This window comes from Cynocephalus volans, chromosome 3 (assembly GCF_027409185.1).
Source record: "Cynocephalus volans isolate mCynVol1 chromosome 3, mCynVol1.pri, whole genome shotgun sequence".
In the NCBI taxonomy this organism is placed as follows: domain Eukaryota; kingdom Metazoa; phylum Chordata; class Mammalia; order Dermoptera; family Cynocephalidae; genus Cynocephalus; species Cynocephalus volans.
Genome location: NC_084462.1, coordinates 97738794 through 97747830, shown reverse-complemented (window position 1 = coordinate 97747830; position 9037 = coordinate 97738794). Strand labels below are relative to the sequence as shown.

Genomic DNA, 9037 nt, shown 5'->3' with positions numbered 1-9037 from the left:
GTGTGCTAGGGTGCCCTTTTCCTCACATCCTCCCAACACTTGTTATCATTTGTCTTTTTAACAACAACCATTCTAAAAGGTGTGAGGTAATATCTCATTGCAGCTTTAAATTTGCAGTTCCCTGACAATTAATAATGTCGAGCATTTCTTCATATACCTGTTAGCCATTTGCATGTCTTCTTTTGAGAAATGCCTATTCAGGTTCTTTGCCCACTTTTCTAACCAGGTTTTTTTGCTTTCTTGCTATTGCGCTGTTTGAGTTCCTTATATATTTTGAATATTAACCCCTATTGAACATATGGTTTATAAATATTTTCTCACATTCTGTAGGTTGTTTCTTTACTCTGTTGATGGTTTCTTTTGCAGTGCAGAGCTTTTTAGTTTGATATAATCTCATTTTTCTATTTTTACTTTTGTTGACTATGCTTTTGCAGCATATCTAAAAAATCAGTGCCCAGATCAATGTCATGGAGATTCCCCGCTAAAGCTTTCTTCTAGTAGTTTTATAGATTCAGGGTTTACATTTAAGTTTTGAATCTATTTTGAGTTGATTTTTGTATATGGTGTGAAATAAGGGTCTAATTTCTTTCTTATGCATGGTGATATGCAGTTTTCCTAGCAACATTGAAGACACTGTCCTTTTCCCATTGTGTGTTCTTGACATCTTTGTCAAAAATCAATTGCATAAATGTGTGGATTTATTTCTGGACTCTCTATTCTGTTCCATTGGTCTATTTGTCTTTTTATGCTACTACCATGCTGTTTTGATTACTACAGCTTTGTGGTAGATTTTGAAATCAAGTACTATGATGCCTACTTCTTTGTTCTTTTCACTCAATATTTCCTTGGCTATTTGAAGTCTTGTGTGGCTCCATACAAATTTCAGGATTATTTTTTCTATTTCTGTGAAAAATGTCAGTGGACAATATTAATTTTTCCAATCCATGAGCAGAGAATGTCTTTCCATTTATTTGTGTCTTCAATTTCTTTCATCAATTTTTTATAATTTTTGGTGTACAGGTCTTTTACCTTTTTGGTTAAATTTATTTCTAACTATTTTATTTATCTTGTAGCTATGGTAAATGGGATTGTTTTCAAGATTTCTTTTTCAGATAGTTAATTGTTAGTAAATTTTTCAGATATTTAATTGTTAGAAATGCTACAGATCTTTGTGTAGTCATTTTGTATCCTGAAAATTTACTGAATTCATTTATTAGTTCTAATAGTTTTTTGGTGAAGTCTTTAGAGTTTTTTAAAAAATATAAGATCATCTCATCTGCAAACAGAGATAATTAACTTTTTCCTTTCCAGTTTGGTTGACTTTTATTCCTTTCTCTTGTCTAATTGCTCTGCCTAGGGCTTCTAGTACTGTGTTGCATAGAAGTGACGAGAGTGGACATGTTTGTCTTGTTCCTGATATTAGAGGAAAAGTTTTCTACTTTTCACCATTGAGTTGGATATTAGCTGTGGGCTTATCATATATGGCCTTTATTGCGTTGAGGTTCATTTCTTCTATTCCTGATTTGTTGAGAGTTTTTATAATAAAAGAATGCTCAATTTTGTCAAATTCTTTTTCTGCATTTATTGAGATGATCATATGGTTTCTGTTCTTTATTTTGTTATTGTAGTATATTTCATTTATTGATTTATATATGTTGAATTATTCTTGTATCCCAGGGATAAATCCCACTTTATTATGGTGAATGATCCTTTTAATGTGCTGTTGAATTTTGAATTCAGTTTGCTAGTATTTTGTTAAGGACTTTTGCATCTATGTTCATATTCATCAGGGTTATTGGCCTATAATTTTCTTTTCTTGCAGTGTCTTTGGATTTGGTATCAGGATAATGTTGGCCTTGTAATATTGGTTTGGAACTATTCCATCCTCGTCAAATTTTTGGATGCATTTAAGAAAAAATTGTATTTTTTCTTAAATATTTGGTAGTATTTAGCTGTGAAGCCATCAGTTTCCTGGGATATTCTCATTTGAATGTCTCATTTTTTTTTTTTTGACATTAGTCATTGAGCTGTAAAAGAACCACTTGATGCTAGAGCCTGAATTCCAGTACTTCAATGTTGTGCACAGATTTTTACTCAAAGTCTCTGCATGTGCACCAATCTTTAAAGATAATTAAGATAATATTAAACTAAGGAGGCAGTAAATAAAGTTGAGGTGACCTTGATATAGTTTGCAAACAAGTTCTTGTTTCCCGAAAAACAGACCAGTAAAATCCCACGAGACTGTGCTATCCAGGAGGCCAAGTGACGAAAGTATGTCAAGAACGAGGGTGTTTGTCTTTCTGTTTTAATTGATTGCTCCTCAGTTTTCTTTTCTGTGTCCTCCTCATCTTTCTTGCATCTTAATGTCAAGACTTCCAGGGTTCAGGAGGAGGGGATGCCCAGCACAAGCAGGCTGCAAAGACAAACTTCTCAAGCATTCAGAACCAGTGATGTCAAACCCAGTTCATGGGCAGACAGAAAGGCTGGCCATCAAGTGGTGAGAATGAAACTCTGCCCATAAGTAGACATATGTTAATCTCCAAAGGTGAAAAGAGTGGGATGTGACCAGATGATTGGATTATCCAGAATAATCCTCACTTCAGACAGTCTGATCCATATCAATGAGTATCTTAGATTCAGCCCACATTTAATTGAGAAGGACTTAGACATATGCTACTGCTCCATCCTGGAACCAACAAAGGAAATATCGCAAAGATTCTCTCTTAACAAAAAGATTTATGTCAGATTTTTAGACTAAGATCTTGGTACTAGTGAATTTGGTGTTGGAGTGGTGGACTGGGCAAAAGGGTGCAATTGTATTGGGGCCACTCACCTCCTGGCTCAGCTCACCAAAATTTGTTACTGGGCACAGGTCTGGCTACCTGACCTCTTTTGAAAGCAAACCACTCAAAAGTCAAATTTTGGTGAAAATGGAAGTCAGTTTCTATTCAGGACTACCAGTGACCAGTGACCTGAGGAGAGATGTTGGGCTAACCTATCTTTCAGTAAACCTGAAGGAGAATAGCCAGGCTAAAGCCATCCCAAAGACTCAGATGTACTGAAGGGTTTTTAAAGGGGGGGCTAAGCGAATGGAACATGGGAAATGAAAAGCAGGAGGGAGGGGGACGTGAGCTGTGGTGGCTCCATGCAAGGAGCCAGGTGCAAGGTCTCACCAAGGCTCTGTCTGGTTTCTGCTCCTGTCCTTGCTTTTATCTCAGGGTCCTGCTGGAGGGGTGGAATCAGCATAGCTTTATCAAAGTCTTCTTTAGTTTCCCAGGATCTGGATAGTATGTACAAGTCTGCAGCTTCAGGCTGACTGGAAAACAACTTTACTTTCATGTAAATATTATCATCTTGCCCCATGACCAAGACTGAAAATATCAAATAACAATGGGAAAAGAGGAAATTCAGAGAAATGCATGGCAACAAAAAACTGTCCTTTTAAAATCTTTTAGATCCCATGTGGTTTTAGGTACCATCATGGCTTCAGTCCTGCTCACACCAACAAAAGCACTTCAGTTTGAGGGCTCCTAAATGTAGATGTTCTTGGGGGTGGAGCAAGAAAATGTGGACATACGTGGAATGTGTGTTGGGCAGCAGAAACAGAGGGGCAGTGTCCAGGTTATTTACTAGGTTTCTAATCGAGATATATTAATTCTTCTAAAATGGTGTCCTTTTACTATGTCTTCCAGGAAGAATTCAGCTCTACAGGTTTTAAAACATTCCTGGGAAGAATTATCTCCATTTTAAATTCTGGATTCATGGAGTCCAAGAGACTTGTCCAACAACAATAAAGTAATATTCATTAAGCATTTACTTTGTGCCTAACATTGCTGTGTGTGACTTACACATGTTATCTCCATGAATCCCCATTTTACAGATGAAGAAATTGAGGCACAGGTAATGGTTAAGTCACTTATCCAAGGTTGCCCAGCAAGGGATGGAGCCAAGATGAAAACAGGCATGCCCCAGGGCCCAGGAGCGCCACGCTCCGTGCTTCTACCTGCTGAGGTAGAGCTGCAATGTAATCCTGACAGCCAAGCTTACCATTGCAATGATTAGGATCCTCCATTTACATATACGTGACCACCACAAAGTAATGTATCCTAATGTTAAAGGTGTGTGCATTATGATGCAATAATTGGCCCTTTTAGCATTTTCATTGCCACAAATCACACATTATGTAACTATTACTAAGCTAATCCCATCAAAGCCTATCAATGCCAGAGACACTTGGTGTTTCATCACCAAACTGTCTCTGTGTATATTTTACCACTTGTCCTAGGGCTGTATTTGACATCTGCAGTTATAGGAAAAGGATGCCATAAAAATGGTCCTTAAATCTCTCTATAATACAACCAAACAAAACACCCACCTGATTGAAAGCTACAGGACATTGATTGAGAGCTATTTGCCATGTGTTTTTAGGCTTCAAAGATTCATAGCTAAAGTGCTCATCGTCTCTAGAGGACAAAAATACACACCAGCTGCTCAGCTATGCCTAAGCCTGTGAGCCCAAGATAAAAAGAAAAGACCAAGTATTATAGTAATCAGGCCTCGAGCAAGCAAAAGCCCAACTCAGTATTAAGAGCCCCCGGTAATGGGGCAGTGCACCTCCATGCTCTTGGTGCTTCAGGCCTCTGGTATGAAAACCTTTGTAAGAGAGTGGTAGGATTTTGCCAGCTGGGAAATAGTGTTATGCTAAGTTTGAACTCTTCTTGCTATGTATGTATACACTCCATTTGCTCATTCTTATCTCTGAAATCCTCTTTTCCACTAAGCATTTCTTGCCCCTGCCTCTCCATACTCAGGGATATAAATCTAATCTACCTGCCTCTGAGGCCCCTTTGCAAGTTAGTTTTTACCTCCAAATTCAACAGAAGACGCAGACACATGTGCCCTCTGATTTCATTTTTACTTGGCACTCCTCCAAACAAAATGATATATTCTCATGTCAGAAGGCTACCTGGGCCAAATTAGTAGTAAGCCAATTTGCCTATGTGGCATCCCTAAGTGTTCCCAGCATGCTGCATCTGTATGCCAACTTCCCATATAGGCATCAGCTCTCTGAGGATGAGGAATACTGCCTTTAGTCTTCATATTCCTACCACCTTTGACTCTGCAAGGCTAGGAAGTATGTGGCACTCAGGGATCACAAAATAAATATCTATATCTGCTTCTGCTGAGAAATGAAGAGAGCAGGCCGGCATTCTGCTTGGCCTCCCCCCCATACTCTTCTGTGCCCGCTGAAGCCTCCCTTGCCTTTCCGCTTGGCCACACTCCCTGCTTCCCAGCACCACAGCGACAAGCCCACCGAGAATGAAACTGCCGTGGAAAAGTTGCTCCATTCAGGTGACCACAGACAGACCCCCACACTGTTCCATGTTGGAACAGACCCACTGTGAGGCAGTAGGGGGCACTGCGGATTCACGCCTATGACACTCCCAGAGAAACACACCCACAGGAAGGAGGAAGTGGTTAAGTCCTCAGGGATCTACTTTGCAGTGGGCGTCTGTCTTGTCCATTCCTATTACTGCCACTGGTGTCCTCCTTAAATACTCTTCCCTTAGGTTTTGTTTTTCTTGACTATACCAAAGTTTTTCAAAAGTTAATTCCAATTATTGTGATTGTTCTGAAGAAGTCATTAAATTAGTCATTAAATTGTTTTAAAACAAAAGTCGCCAAAGCCAGAGGTTAGGGAGTTATCCTTGATCTTTAGTTTTAATTGGCCACTAAGTATCAAAGATTATATTTCTATATTATCTCTTAAAACCGTGTGTGCCCTCTTACTCAGGACAAGAATGCACCCTTGAACAAGAGTGCTCAGCTGAGGGGGTAAGTGAAGCTAAAATCCAGCCAACAGCTGCTGTCCAGGCCCTGCACCCCGGCACTAGGCTACACCTGCCCCGAGGAAGGGGACCATTTCTCTGCAATACTAAATGGCTCTCTGTGGACCAGCACAGATGTGCTCTAATCATCTTGACTGCCGGAACCTTGTTCCTGGACCTTATCCTTTTGACACTGGCCGCTGTGACAGTCTCTTAACACCCTGGAATTGATTTAACTTGTACACACACACACACACACACACACACACACACACACACACACACATTCATAACAGCAAAAATTGTACTCAAATGTACACATTAAATATGCCATCATGAATATTCAAATTAACAAGGTTAATTGAATGTGAACTAGGTGCCGTTGGCTGAAATTGAAACTCTTCTGCTCCAGTAAGGATATGGCACTGACATCTATGCTGCAGGGTCTTTCTAGTTTGGTACTATATATACCATGTGTTACATGATGATTCAATATCCAATCATTTTTTCTCCATTAAAGTCCTTCCAAACTGTTCATGACATCACTTGGCCCCTATGAAATTTACCTCTGTTCTAGTCTCATAATGTGGCAACAGTTAGAGTAGTACTATGGGGAACCCAAAGGATCTTATGTTCAAATGTCTATTTAAACTTAAATCTCATAGTAGTACTCAGATAATAAAATAATTATCCAAATAATCCAGAATGTTTTTACATTTTTTTAATGTAAGCAAAAATAACCTAAGTCTTAAAATTAGAGCCCAAGAGGGACAAACCATCATCACGTCTGAATTTGTAGGTCAAATGAAACCAAGTTGAAATTTGACTCTTTTTTTCGTAGGTTTTTACATTAGATGGCTACAGGAAGACTCAAGTTTAGAAAACACTGCTTCTCATACTTAAGGCTTTAAGCCCTCCTACCAGTAATAAGGAAGGGAATATATTCTCAATGAAAAACTTAAATAACTGTGTTTTTTCCCCACAGTACTATATTTTCTATCAGAAAATATCAAATACTATTTAAATACAAAATGATATTACTATTACTGTTGGGATAATCTAAAAGAAGTTCCGCAAACTATAGCCTGGGGGCCAAATCCAGTCCATGCTTTGTTTTTGTACTTCCAGAGAGCTAATAATTGTTTTTACATTACATTGTGTTTATCAGCAAATGTTCATATAGAACATTTCATCTCCAGTCAAGTGCAGTGTGTTTAAGCTGGCCATTGTCTAGTAGACCAACACCTTCACATTGTACAATGCCTCCATCCTGAACTGCTTGCCTCCATCCACCTCGAACTCCAATACTCAACCTGTACTGAGCACCTGAGACCTTGATTTACCCTCTGTTGGCATCATTGCCTTGCTCACAGATCTGCTGCTGAACACCATGTTTCTGGCTCTGGTCTCAACTTCCATTAGTAATCACTCTTGATTATGCTACTTCAGAGCAAACAAGGAATGGTTTCACTGAGTGTAGCCCTTTCTGATATGACACTTTTTACTGTACAATGCAGCTGATGAATGCCCATACTTGTATGAAGCCAGGCATCTTGTCACCCAGTGACTCGGAAATTGAACACTAAACTAGGAAGCCAGCCAAATTGGCTAAGTCAAAATGAAATCCACTTTACTTTTCATTTTTGCTCCAGTATGGCTAATTCATTTGATAAGGGACTTGAATTGTCATTTTAGATTGAAACTAAGAAAGGTGACAGTGACTTGGGAAATTCATTCAGGAACACTGGAGTTCTAAGGCAGTCTGAGGCAGAAGGCAGGGATCCCTATGATAACGTCTCTTAGTGTTTAGTCCAGCTCACTTAAATCAGTATCCACTTGAGTACTTGTTAAAATTCCAAATGCCAGGACCAGCACTCTAATATCTGATAAATCAAAATTTCTGAGAATGGAGTCCCAGGCTTACTCTAATGGATGCTAAATTTTCAGAACCAATGACTTAAGAGGCCAATGTATGGTCTTCAGATTTTTTCATTCATTGAAATTATTTGCAAAAGTGCGTTTTTGTAAAATGATTATATTAGTCATCAAATTCTGAAAGCAGTCCATGGTTCAAAATGATAAGAACGATTGCTTTTAAAGGGAAGTAAGACCAACTGAAAATACAAAGTTTAAACTTCTCCATAGACCCATTACCTGGATGACTGAGAAGTTTTGCCTCCTCTGGAAGGCCATTCTTCCTTCTGGCCCATAGGCCAGGTAGCTCTTCACAGATGCAAGCAGCTCAGACCTCCAAGAACTTACTTTTCTTTGGATCAGAACTCCTCTCGGGTGTAGCTGAGGTCTGAATTTACTACTCTCTGCCATAAATTCATTTCATTCAGTGAGTAATTGTCCATGTCTGAGGGCCACAGGGAGTTCCTCATGGGCCACACAACTGGCCCCAACAGCCTCTAACATATATGAGGAAAACACAGCTGGGTGGGGAAAGTGTTGGATTGCTCAGGCTGTCATCCTCAGTTGGACAGGCCATTCACTACCTCTTTGCTCCAGTTCCTCTTTACAAAACAGGATTTTTTCAAACAGCCTACAGAAACCAGTATTCTCAGGCAATCTCCCATCCAAGTACTTAACCAGGCCTGACCTTGCTTAGCTTCCAAGACCAGACGAGATCAGGTGCATTCAGAGTGGTACGGCTGCAGACAAATAGTATTTTTTTTAACCATTTGATTCTACTTACCTACTAAAGTTTATAAAAGTAACAGGATATTACAGTAGAGATTGTCCAGTTGTAACATCATCCCTTCATTTTTTCAAGGAAACTATCAAGGCATAGAGAGTCAGAGGGACCTGTGCAAAGATCTTAGCTTGATAAAAACTACAAGGACTGTCACTCACTTTGTCTCTTTGGCTTCTCAAGATTCATGCTAGATGGTTTTACCAAATCATTTGGCTCTAGTCCAACGTCCTTCTGCTTCACTAAACTGGCTCAAAAATGAATGTCAAATACAAAATTTCTTTGAAAATACAGAGGGAAGTATAAATATAATGCACTCTTATGACTTTTATTTCACCTATGACTCTGAATTGGCTTTTTGTTTCCATATGGAAACAAAGATTCATCAGCCACATGGCATAATAAACAAAGCACCAGGCTAGCAATCAGGAGAATTGCCGAGGTAGCCATTTCCCTATGGAAAAGGACCCTTTCTTAGGCCAGTTTCCTAAATGTGATCTATTCAGTCATTCAT

General features: G+C 39.1%; 1 pseudogene; it reads right to left on the bottom strand.

The window, feature by feature from the left end:
* Nucleotides 1-8370: 8370 nt before the first annotated feature.
* LOC134374488 (5S ribosomal RNA) lies at nucleotides 8371-8490 on the bottom strand (annotated as a pseudogene).
* Nucleotides 8491-9037: the final 547 nt, after the last annotated feature.